This window comes from Triturus cristatus, chromosome 7 (genome assembly GCF_964204655.1).
Source record: "Triturus cristatus chromosome 7, aTriCri1.1, whole genome shotgun sequence".
NCBI classification, from domain to species: domain Eukaryota; kingdom Metazoa; phylum Chordata; class Amphibia; order Caudata; family Salamandridae; genus Triturus; species Triturus cristatus.
This window is the reverse complement of record NC_140590.1, coordinates 498,772,073-498,785,552: the sequence shown is the minus strand read 5'-3', so window position 1 is coordinate 498,785,552 and position 13,480 is coordinate 498,772,073.

Genomic DNA, 13,480 nt, shown 5'->3' with positions numbered 1-13,480 from the left:
GGACGTGGCATCACCACAGGAGGCACACGCCACCACCGCAAGGACCACCTTCAACAGCCATCTGCCACAGTTGACACAGTGGTCCTGACAGACTTACGGAGTTGCTCAGACCTGTCGTGGATGCCATCACCGGCCTGATACCCTGCTTAGCACTCCAGGTGCCAGTGATTCAGTGCACCGCAAGCCATTGTCCGTTACAGATTGAGTTTTGAGCTGTGGAGAGGTTACACAGCTATGTCACCTCAAACAGTGTGGGGGCCCTGAGACTTTGATGGGAAAGATGATGCAGGTATGACACACCCCACTGCATCTGCATCAGGTATCTATCGAAGGGACACAATCCAAGACTTTTTCTTCACATGGGTGCGCTCATCCCTGGTGTCCCATCCCCAGTGCACTGCAACTCACGGGCACTCCTGTTTGCATGTTGGCTGTCCTCTGGACTTTCTCTGGCTCCCTCCAAGTTGCTCAGCAGTTGACTCTTTTATGCATGTGTTTTCTGTTTCCATTGCACTGGTGTCTAATGTTCAAGTGGTTGCCAGCACCAGACATTCCGTGCAGAATGACTTACACTTACCCCACACACATCCAGCACAGGCATCAATGTACATGTGGCCCTGCCAATAAAGGGTCCGGGCGCATGTGCCCATTGCCAGTTCAACATGATATCTGCATGTGTCCCTGTGGTCCTGTAGTATGCATGAGGGCCCTGGGCCCTACGCCATTACATTGTGCTGTGTACATTGGATGCAGATGTGTCACCTCAGGCAGCGGGTTGGAGCTTGGACATGTAGCTTTGTAGTCACCCACTCAATTCGTAAGGGAAGTGGCCAGGGCCATCGTATGCAGAGCCAACATGGGTGTGTGACTGCTATTTGAGCGCCCCTGCCCGTGGTTCTGTACTGTGAATGTGCATCTGCATGTGTCTCTATGGCAGTGTGGCTCTCCTCAGTGGGGTGTTGGTGGCCCCAGAAGAGTGATAGACACCTACGTATGTGTGCTGGTTCGCATTTCATGGGTTCGGCCCCCACCCACACCTGTTGGGCCACCTCCTTTTGGCATGCAGGAAGATGGCATTGGGGTGCGATGTGTGGGTGGGTGAAGTGTTGTGAGCCAGCTGTGCTTGCGGGTGCTTCCTGCTGTGTGGTCTATTGCAGGTTCGGTGTTCTCCTCTGAGTAGCTTAGCTGTCTGGGTCTTGGTGGGGGGTTGCGTGGGATATCCATGTGCTGTTGTAGGGCGTCTGTGTCGACGGTGTGGTGGTCCTCTCCGGCATCACTGATGTGTTGTATTCTGTGCTCTGCTGAAGGTGTGGTGTGCCCCTCTGCGATGTGAAGGGAGGTGCGTATTGACTTTTTGTTGACATATATGTTGGCGCATTGTGCAGGTTTGCATGCAGACTGTATGGCAATGTACATTGTGACTGTTTGGGGGGTGCTGGATTCTTCTGCAGGACAGTGTACATTTGGTCCACATGACGGATGTGAGGTCGTATGCGTATATTTCCATTTCACAGTTTCTGGCTCCATCAGATGCAGTAGGCATGTTTCTGTGCATGTGTGTCCTCTGTTCTGCAGTGTCGGCTATGCGCGTTGTTCCTCATTGTCATCAATGTGGGTGTGCTGTTTGTGCTATGTGTGTGTACTGCAGTGTGTCAAGGGGATCGGGGCCAAGGACCTGGGTGATTGTGGGTGTGCAATGTGCTACACCTCGTTGTGCATGTATGCCGTTGTGCCCACCCCCCTGTACCCCCATTCCCTGTTCGTTGCATTCCCTGTTGATGTTGTGTCAGGTCCTCTTGAGCTGTGTCTGTACGCCCTACTCCTTGCACCGTCTCCACACTGATGACTGTGGCCTGGGTTTCCTTCTGCTCCTCCGGTGGCGCTGGACTGCCACCTCCTGTCGACGTTGCTGCCTTCCTGTTGGCAGTGGGTTTGTGCCTGGTTTAGGTATTCACGTCATGCCGGTGCCTATTGGCCTCCTGGATTGGCCTCCTCGGCACTCCGACTGCAATCCAGGTGGTCTGCTAGTGGGTCAGTTGCTGGTAGTGTTCTGTCACCTCCGTGACTCTGGTCTTTGTTTTCCTGCGGTCTGCACCCCGTCTTCCTTTCCCTCTTCTCCTTGGCCTTCCTCGACCCTGTTGTTCCTTGCTGGTAGTCTGTGGGGGTTGTGGGGTTTGAGTTGGCCCCTGCGCTGCGTCAGGGTGCATCCATGTTGCTACGCACTTTGGATTGTTTTTGGTGTATTTTTCTGTGGTTTTATATGTTACATTGTTCCACCAGACCCGTGGGATTTGCAGGCCTGTGGCTGGTTTTCGCTACTTTTTGCAACGCGGTTGGCCTCATCGCATGTTTTTTTGTTCATTTATTGCATTTATGCAGCATGACGTTGCTTTTCACGCAGACATTTGGCTATTGCATGCTATCGCCTTGTTGTGAATTCCACGTTGACACGGGGTTATTTTCCTGCGATAGGATGCGATATTGAAAGTTGAAGTACGCTACTCTTGCGGTAGTTATCAAACGTTCTTGAGACTATACCCCTTTGTGTGAGAATGTGTTCCTTGTGAGAGGGCATCAAACTGTAACTCATAGTGAAGTCAGCCAATGGTTTAAGTGGGCTGATACATTGTCTCTTCAGGATCACTGACAAATATCGAGGAGGAGAATATCGACCTGCTAAAATATCGAGGAAAAAATATAGAATGCCAAAATATCGATTCCCTATCTACAAACAGGTAAGTACAAAAATATAGAATCCAAAATATCGATGTAAAAAATATAGTTGGTCAAAATATCCAATTTTTTAAATGTCTTAAAAGTAATGTAAAATTAATGAAATAATAAATATAATTAACTAAAACATACTTAAAATACTTAAACAACTTTACAATTAATAAATAATTAATGTAAGTAAAAAAAAAAATGTTTTAATACATACATATATTAACGTAATATTAATAAAAAATATTCAATATTTTTAGCGTAGGATAGCGGGCGGGTAAAATTTACTATTACCACTCCAGTAAGTGCAACAGTAGGGAAAGCGTTGGATAGCGGGATGGTAAAAATTACTATTCCCACTCCAGAGAGTGCAACAGTAGGGAAAGCTCTGGATAGCGGGAGGGTAAGAATTACTATTCCCATTCCAGAGAGTGCAACAGTAGGGAAAAGATTGGATAGCGTAGGGGTAAAAATTACTATTCCCACTCCACAGAGTGCAACTGTAGGGAAAGCGTTGGATAGCGTATGGGTAAAAATTACTATTCCCACTTCAGAGAGTGCAACAGTAGGGAAAGCGTTGGGTAGCGGGAGGGTAACATTTACTATTCCCACTCCAGTGAGTGCAAAAGTAGGGAAAGCGTTGGATAGCGTAGAGGTAAAAATTACTATTCCCACTCCAAAGAATGCAACAGTAGGGAAAGCGTTGGATAGAGTAGGGGTAAAAATTACTATTCCCACTCCAGAGAGTGCAACAGTAGAGAAAGCGTTGGATAGCATAGGGGTAAAAATTACTATTCCCACTCCAAAGAGTGCAACAGTAGGGAAAGCGTTGGATAGCGTAGGGGTAAAAATTACTATTCCAACTCCAGTGAGTGCAATAGTAGGGAAAGCGTTGGATAGCGTAGGGGTAACAATTACTATTTCCACTCCAGTGAGTGCAATAGTAGGAAAAATAATAATTTAATATTTTATTAAAAATAAATTAATTATTAATACGAATAACAAAAGCATTGAAATTAATTACCAATCACACAATCTTTAATAATTAGTTAATTATAAATACCAATAAATATCTTTTTAATTTACTTACCTATTAATAATTAATTAACAACCAATTAATTTTCAATACCAAAAATTAATAAATGCAAATAATACCAATTAATAATTAATTAATAATAAATTAATTATCAATTTACAAAAATAATTTCAAAAAGTAATTATTTACAATTAAATTACTTCCCACCATATTCCCCTATAAACCCACAACCCGCTACAAATAATAAATTAATACAATTAACATAATTATCAATTAAACAATTAATGCAAATTAATTACGATTAATACACACTAATTACAAATTAATAATTAATCAACAACCAATTAATTTTCAATACCAAAAATTGATAAATAATAAAAAATACCAATTAATAATTAGCAGTAAATTAATTATCAATACACAAAAATATTTTCAATAATTACTTAATTATAATTAAATTACTTCCCACCCTATTATCCTATAAACCCACAACCCGCTCCGAATAATAAATTAGTACAATTAATATAATTATCAATTAACCAATCAATACAAATTTATTACTAATTAATAATAAATATTTACCAATTATTACAAATTAATTACCAAGGAATAATTAATTACAATAAATTAATTATCAATATCAATTAATAATTACTTAATAACAATTAAATTACTTCCCACCCTATTCCCCTATAAACCCACAACCCGCTACAGAAGTAAAACGCTAAATTAAATTAAAAATCATTAATAATTCCTAAAAATGATTATTTAATGTACTATAATTAAATTACTTCCCACCCTAATCCCCTATAAACCCACAACCCGCTACGGAATTAAATTACACAAAAATTAAATAACATCAAATTCATTACTTTAAAAATATTCAAACATACATTCCAAAATTAATACATTCTTTTAACACATATACTAACACTTAAAACACTATAAAAAAGATCGATATTTTTAACAACTATGGGGCCGATTACGATCCTGGAAAAATTTCCCCCGTACGAATTGTATCCGGATTTTTTTCCGTACGAATCGTACAAGTAGCGTACAAACTGCCAAGTACGATTCGCATGGGAAAAACTCCATACGAATCACATCGGGAAAATTTCCCCACACGTCCTCGGGTCGGAAAATGTGTCCGACACATCCCCAGACGATTTACGGTACGAATCGGAAAAATGAAGTCTGACCGCGCAAGTACGATCACTCCCGTCCTTTCGATTTTACAACTGTATGGAAAAAACACCGTACGGACCGAACTCCCATAGCAACCATGGAGACATGTGCCCGAACACCCCACCACAGACCCCGCATGTGCGCGCAAAACGCCCCCCGGCCGCGGATGTACGTGCCGAACCCCCACCAGTGTATGTATGGAGCGTACCCCCACCCGTGTATGCATGGAGCGTACCAACTCCCCACCCGTGTATGTACGGACCGTACCCCCACCCATGTATGTACGGATCGTACCCCCACCCCACCAGTGTATGTACGGACGGTACCCCCACCCCACCAGTGTATGTACGGACCGTACCCCCACCCGTGTATGTACGGACCATACCCCAACCCGTGTATGTACGGACCATACCCCCACCCCACCAGTGTATGTACAGACCGTACCCCCACCCCACCAGTGTATGTAAGGACCGTACCCCCACCCCACCAGTGTATGTACGGACCGTACCCCCACCCGTGTATGTACGGACCGTACCCCCACCCGTGTATGCATGGAGCGTACCAACTCCCCACCCGTGTATGTACAGACCGTACCCACACCCCACCAGTGTATGTACGGACCTTACCCCCACCAGTGTATGTACGGACTGTACCCTCACCCGTGTATGTACGGACCGTACCCACACCCCACCAGTGTATGTATGGAGCATACCCCCACCCGTGTATGTACGGACTGTACCCCCACCCCACCAGTGTATGTACGGACCGTACCCCCACCCGTGTATGTACGGACCGTACCCCCACCCGTGTATGCATGGAGCGTACCAAGTCCCCACCTGTGTATGAATGGAGCGTACCCCCACCCGTGTATGTACGTACCGTACCCACACCCCACCCATGTATGTATGGACCGTACCCCCATTCGTGTATGTACGGACCGTACCCCCACCCCACCAGTGTATGTACGGACCGTACCCCCACCCCACCAGTGTATGTACGGACCGTACCCCCACCTGTGTATGTACGGACCATACCCCCACCCCACCAGTGTATGTACGGACCGTACCCCCACCCGTGTATGTACAGACCGTACCCCCACCCGTGTATGCATGGAGCGTACCAACTCCCCACCCATGTATGAATGGAGCGTACCCCCACCCATGTATGTATGGACCGTACCCACACCCCACCAGTGTATGTATGGAGCGTACCCCCACCCATGTATGTACGGACCGTACCCCCACCCGTGTATGTACGGACCGTACCCACACCCCACCAGTGTATGTAAGGACCCTACACCCAGCCCCCCTGTATGTACGGTGCGAAACACCACCACCGATGGACGGTGCGGACCAACACCCTGCCCGTGTTCATACGCACCCTACCCCAGGCCCACACACCAGCACCCTCACCCAACATCGCGCATGTACGAGTCGTACTAAGCCATAGCAAAGGACAGCACTGTACAACAACATGGCCCATGTACGCACCGTACAGACGCAAAAAACACTCGTACTGAACCAGGACAAACCAAAAAAACACAAGGAGAGTCAATTCGATGCACACAACACCACAAAACATATCCAACAAGGCCAAATACATCCTATACACTGACCTGCAACTGACAAACAGCTAAACAGAGGCCCAAACCACTACCACTCCTTATAACACCCCCACCCAAAGTTCAAACACAGCCACACCCACAAATGGACCAATAAAAAGGCCCAGCACACACAAGCCATGATCCTTTGCAACAGATTCCCTACTGCCAGACCACTGAGACAACGCACTGCACCATACTACATACATCAATACACCTTACACTTGCACTCCTTCACACAACCACCATCACAAACACACCCTCATCACATTCACACACATACACCTGCACAACCACACTCACACACCCACAACCATCCACACCCACACCCCCACAACCATCCACACCCACACCCCACACCATGCCCACTAACAAGAATCCAAAGTTCACAAAGGAGGAGCTGGAGGTCCTTGTCGACAAAATCGTCAGAGTCGAGCCACAGCTCTTTGGAACATTGGTCAGACGGACCAGCATAGCCGAAAAATCTGCCATGTGGGAGAGGATAGTCAATTCCGAGAATGCTGTTGGGGCCACCAGAAGGACCAGGCATGAGTGCCAAGCCAGGTGGTACAATCTGCGGAGGAAGGTCCACCGCAAAATGACGGACGACCACAACCAGGCCAACATCACTGGAGGAGGTCCGGCCCGCAGACCGGTACACTACCATCCCTGGGAGGAGAAGGTGATGGCCACGCTGCCGCCGGTGGGAGTAGACGGACTAGAAGGAGTCCGAGAGCCTGGTGAGTACACAAACAACTCACCTCACATGGGGGGAACGCCATATACAACCCAAATACCAATCATGCACGCAACCCCCCCAAAGCCTGCACCGTACACAACCACACTCCAAAAACACACACATGCCACTAGCGCCTCCATGCCCCATGCCCCAAGCAAGGCCATGCCAAGTCACAGGCCACACAAAACACCAACACAAGACAGGATGTGCCCGATGCCGGGAGGGTGGGCCTCAAAACTAACATAGAGCAACTCTGAAGCACACAACAATGCCCTCAGCCCATATGGCTTAGGGCACAGCCATACAAACAGTGTGTCCCCACACAGTTCTGTTTCGCCTGCTAATGGTGGCCGCGTTGCAGGACGACATGGGTATGAAGGCACAATTTGCACATAACAGCAGCTAATGAAGACGCATCACACTGAAAGAGTGTCAGCACACACCGCCACAGCAGCAGCGCAGACTCAGACACTCCGCCCAATGGGTGCCCGCAGAGAAGAAACAAACCCACATGAACAAGCCAATGGCCTTTTGAAAGACCTGCAAACTGTGTGTGCCCAGGAAGCTGGGCTGAAGTGCCAGAGGGTGACACACAGAGGGAGGGAGAGGGGCAGAGAGAGGGACAGAGACAGAGGTGGACACAGGGAGACAGACAGAGGGAGGGAGGAGGCTGACAGAGGGAGGGAGAAAGGGAGACGGACAGAGGGAGGAGGCTGACAGAGGGAGGGAGAAAGGGAGACGGACAGAGGGAGGAGGCTGACAGAGGGAGGGAGAATGGGAGACGGACAGAGGGAGGAGGCTGACAGAGGGAGGGAGAAAGGGAGACAGAGAGAGACGAACAGAAGGAGGAGGCTGACAGAGGGAGGGAGAAAGGGAGACAGAGGGAGACCAAATCACCCTTTGGTGGTGTGGCCATGTCCGCTCGTCAGCGGGTGGACTGTGTGCATGTAGACAAGGTTTGGCACTTCGTGAACCCCCCCTTCAACCTTTGATAAACACTGGGCCATGTGTCAATCTGTGCACGAGTACATCCGTGCTGCAGGCACAAAGAGAACCTTACACCCAGTATACCCACCCACTGTGTTTGTCAGAACCCTGTCACAAATTGTTAAGATACCTACCTGCATTCTCAAATTGCATGGAAAAAACACCATTTGGCCATGTACAGTGCAACACGTAAGGCGGCTCTGCATGGCTTGCTACGCCCGCTCACTACTCTGCTGACTGCGTTCACAAAAGATGCATCAACTAAGATTGTGTCACACATAGGTAAAGTGTCGAAAGCTGTGGCCAAGGGACATACCCATGCACAAGTGCACTGTGAGAGGAATGCTATCCAAATCCAACCACCCAGAGGAACTGTGCCTAATCAAAAATGAATAAACATGGATGTCACACACAGGTCAACGTCGTCGATCTCCCCCCAACACTGGGGGGGAAGACTCACAGGACCAGGCTCTGCGTGAAGAGGACCCCACTGGCAGCGACGACTCTCACCACTCCGTGGATGACCCAGACCAACCTGGCCCCTCTGGTGTCCAACCACCTGCAGCACCTGCGTCAGGTACAACTGTGCCAACCACCACCCCCATTCCTGCCACATCCCAGGAGACACCCAGGAGCCCTGCCCGCACACAACAACACAGCCAGTCTGTCCAGGAGGAACAAGGTGCTCCGGGCACCCAGGAGGAGGCAGGCGACACCGCAAATGCCATCCCTCAGAGGTCCCGGAGACCCGATGTGCCCACAATGGCAGGCCAGGCGCAAGTGGGCAGGGGTGGTGTGAGTGGAGGACGGCGGAGGCGCGAACCTGACCAGTTGGCTCAGGAACCGGTAATGTCACACGTCCACAACATCCTGGACACATACCGGCGTGACTCCAGAGGCATCGACCAGGTAGTGGAGACCCTCAATGAGATGAAGACCCTGCAGGTCGAGCATCATGCCAGTCATCTACAACACCATGGATGAATGGAGGCAAGACTGGCTGAGCTCCTGGGGGTGCACAGGGACGTGAGCCAATCACTCCGTCATATCGCCCAAAGCCTGGCAAACCCTCCCTGTGCCACCAGGCGTAGACCAGCACCAGAAACAGGGAGGGAGGAGGAGGAGGATTCATCTGACGGAGCGTCCCTAGCATCGTCAAGGCCTGCTTCTGAGGGTCCCCGTAGGAAGGTGGGTCGTCCACGCAAAAGACCGTGAGAGTCAGCGGAACATCACCATCTCCCAGGTCACCTGGCCTGGCACCTGGCCCTCTGGCCCAACAGCAGCACAGCAGCAAACGACATTCTCTGCCACATGGCCTTGCTGGTCACTGTCTGACCAATGTTGACAAAGACTGTGGCACAGACTCTGATGACTTTCAATGGCAGGATACCAACTCCCCCTGTGAACTTTGGATTCTACACTCCCGCCAAGCCCCTCTTGTCACCCCCCCAAACACGTACCCCAGCACTAATAAAATTCATCACAATCACAAGATGATGCCGTCATTTTGCATTATTCCACTACATGTGTGTGTTGTAAAGTCAAACCATGCCTGATTTCAGAAGTAACTCCAAACATCCATACCCTGGGGTCTGAGTCTGGCACAGGACACACATGGGTCACAATGTACCATCCAAGACAGACATGGAGCACCATACTCACCCGTGATGGGCCCAACCAGCTGAGGGGGTGCCCGCACAACTGTGCCCACAGACCTATTTAGAAGAGCAACAGTCATGCTCAGAGGTCAGGGATCATGTGGAGTGTCCTGTGGTGGGAGTCCCAGGTATGTGTATACACCTGGCAGAACCATGTCCTGCATGCTTGAGTCAGGTGGATGTGGAGAATGGTGGGCCAGCCAAGGTTGGATGCATGGAGATGGCACAATTGGGTGTTGGATCACAGTGCCACAAGGTTGTGTTGTGGTTGTGGGCTGCATCCTGAGTGTGTGCGTGGATTGAGAAGGTCATCCTGCAGCTGGCAGTGATCCACTCCCCCCATCTCTGTTGGACGTTGATGTGGCCTGGTCGCCGGATGTAGTAGCAGAGCTGTGCAGATGCACCCTGGATGTGGACAAGTATCATGGGATTTCTAACGCACATGTCTGTAGAGTGCAGGGTAGGATTAGACACGGATGTCGTAGTTGACCTGGGGGATGGTCTCCCTCTTGCCTTGAGGTTGATGGAACTGGGGATCTTGTACAGAATGCAGAGTGTGCTGCCGCATGACGCCCAGATGCTGCTGATCAGCATAGCACATGTCAGCAAGCAATCCATGATGAACACCAGCTCGTTTGCGTGGACACTGGGTGCCCTTGCTGCAGGGCCTGCAGCAGCATGCACCATGTCAAGAAAATAATGCCACAAGTAGCACACAAAGACAAGGATCTCAGGAAGGAACTATGCAAAAGGTGTATGTCAAGGAAGGAATGTCTGGTTCAACATGGCACACACACACACACAATGGATTCACATGCAGCACAGTGGCTGTCGTGGAGACTGACATGCCACAATACCTACACAGCCATGGACATCATGCACAATACAGAATCTAATCTCTGACAAACAGCTTGCATCTTGCTACTCTACACATAGACTCATATGCACCATCTCTGAGAACAATGCCAGACATGCCGCATGCACAGTGGCAACAGACCACCATTGACAGAGATGAGGCACCTTGGAGGCAGAGGGACACCTTTATTACTCATGTGTGTCGGAATGCTAATGCAACTCTGTCAACACATACACAGGTCATGTGGATGAACACGTGGGACCAACACTGGCACCCCCCTTACCACCACAGATGCTGGAAATCCATGGCACTGGCACACAAGTGACGGGTTACAGCTAAACACCCCCTGCTGCTCACGGAGAGGCTGCTATACACCATTGAGCCCCTAATGGGGAATTCACACACCATGTCAACCCGGTGCAACCCGTATGTTTCCGAGGGCAGTGTTACACACATTGATGGCTCCATCACAATCCACAATCCCATTACAGATGACTGTCACCAAGTCTGACCATCAATTCAGGTGAATTCAGCTCCATGTTATGTGCCCCATGGTGATTCTACATGTATGTAAAGTATCCAAACATGAACAGGAGCAGTGCACACACATTCAAAACAAATACCACTCCCAAAAAGCCGTGCTGCATCCCTTACCCGAAGGAGATTTTCTAACTTGTCCGTGCATGTAACGCTGATTCAGCACATGTAGCTGTGTTCATGAGGAATAGCAGGAGCACAACAATGCCACCAGCAGACAGCATGCGCAAGTACCTGTGGATGGGAGACACACCAGAAGTCAGCCAAAAGAAGCACATCCACATGCATGTGCATGTACTCGACACGTATAAGGTTGTCAACATGCTAGGTGACAATGATGACTTTGGAAAAACATTCTTCTATTGCACCATCACTCGAGTGACACATCCAAACACACCTCTGACTCACTTGGCAGACATGCAGATGGACACACACATTGCAACACATGCCACACACGGCCCAATGTGTGCACACTGGAACTCACCACTAAGCAAAGAAGTAGCGTATGAGCCGACTCCGGATGTCCTCTACCGCCTCCTCCTCCTCCACATCACTTGCCTCGTGACCAAGCCCTTCATCCTCCACAGGTGGATGGTCCTGCTCATCTGGATCCAGGATGAGTGGCACAGCTTTCTCCACTGCCATGTTGTGCAGCATGCAGCACACGAGGAATATCTTGCAGACCTTCACCGGTGCATATGGGAGTGCGCCACCGGTCTTGTGGAGGCAACGGAATCGGCTCTTCAGGAGGCCAAACGTCCTCTCTACCACTAGCCTGGTCCGCCCATGGGCGTTGTTGTAGCAGTGATCGGCAGCCGTGCTGGGGTTGCGGAGAGGCGTGATCAGCCATGGCATGTTGGGATAGCCAGTGTCCCCTACATGGAAACATCATGGACAACAGTGGGTCAGGAGAAGCAGTAAGACAGGAAGATGACGTTAAATACAGGACTGCCAGAGTATACCCACCAACAATACATGCTCGTATGTTGTGCAGCTGCAGCATCATTTCAGGCACCCTGCTACGCCTCATGATGTAGGCATCGTGTGCTGATCCTGGAAAACGAGCACAGACATGTGAAATCACCATGTTGGCAAGACACACCACAAGGGCACTAATGGAGTGGTAATGCTTGCGGTTCCTATACGCTACCTCCTGTGCCTGTGGTGGTACCAAAGCCACATGTGGTCCATCTACGGACCCAATGACATGGGGCATCCCTCCCAGGGCATAGAACTCACGCTTGACACCTGTCAACTGCTCAGGAGTTGGGAATTTTATGAACTCATCCAGGTGCTCCAACATGGCCTCTAAAAAATCATGCAGAACACGGCTGAACATGGTTTGGGACATGCCACCGACATGGGCAACGGCTGCCATCACCTTCATCTTGGGTGTCAGTGCAGTAGGATACCTGTGTAGCGGTTGGAGGTGTGGTGCCAGCCGTGTCGTCAAGTCCTCAATCAAACGTTGGGGGGAGCGGTAGCAGCGTATACAGTCATGTTCCCTCAGGTCAGCCAAGTCCGGAATTGCTCGAGGGAGAGGCGGAGCCCTGCAGTGAATTAGAAGGGACAACGAAGAGTGAGTACAGTACACCACCAATGTCAATGTACTGAGCACATGCTCAACAGGCAATACACATATGCTACATACAGAGTCAGGTCTGTGCAATATGCCCTGGACACGTATGCCAGGCATGTGACACTCCTACCAAGAGCCAGCTACAAACGTTGATTCTCAACCTCAATATGCCATGCCATGAAACTAGCTGTGGGCCAGTGTAAGTGAGCAGGCAGATGCATTACAGGAGTTACAGACATCCAAATATGTGCAGAAGAAGGATGTTTATTGTACAGACAGGTTGTGGAACACTAGAGGCACAGGTCACCTGTCATAGAAAAAGGACAGACCGCACACCTTGCCATGAAGGATTACATGTCAAGACTGATCACACAAACATTGAGAGTATGCAGATATGTCCTTGTTTCGAAACTCCGTGTCGATGCATACATACACACCTTACGTTGGATTACACATGTGTGCTGGTGTGCGTAACAGTGTGCCATGCCCATCTACACACAGACACATGTTGGTTGCAGCAACTGCAGATGCATTTGACCAAACACCTACAGCAAACCTATGGGAACACATGACACTCACATG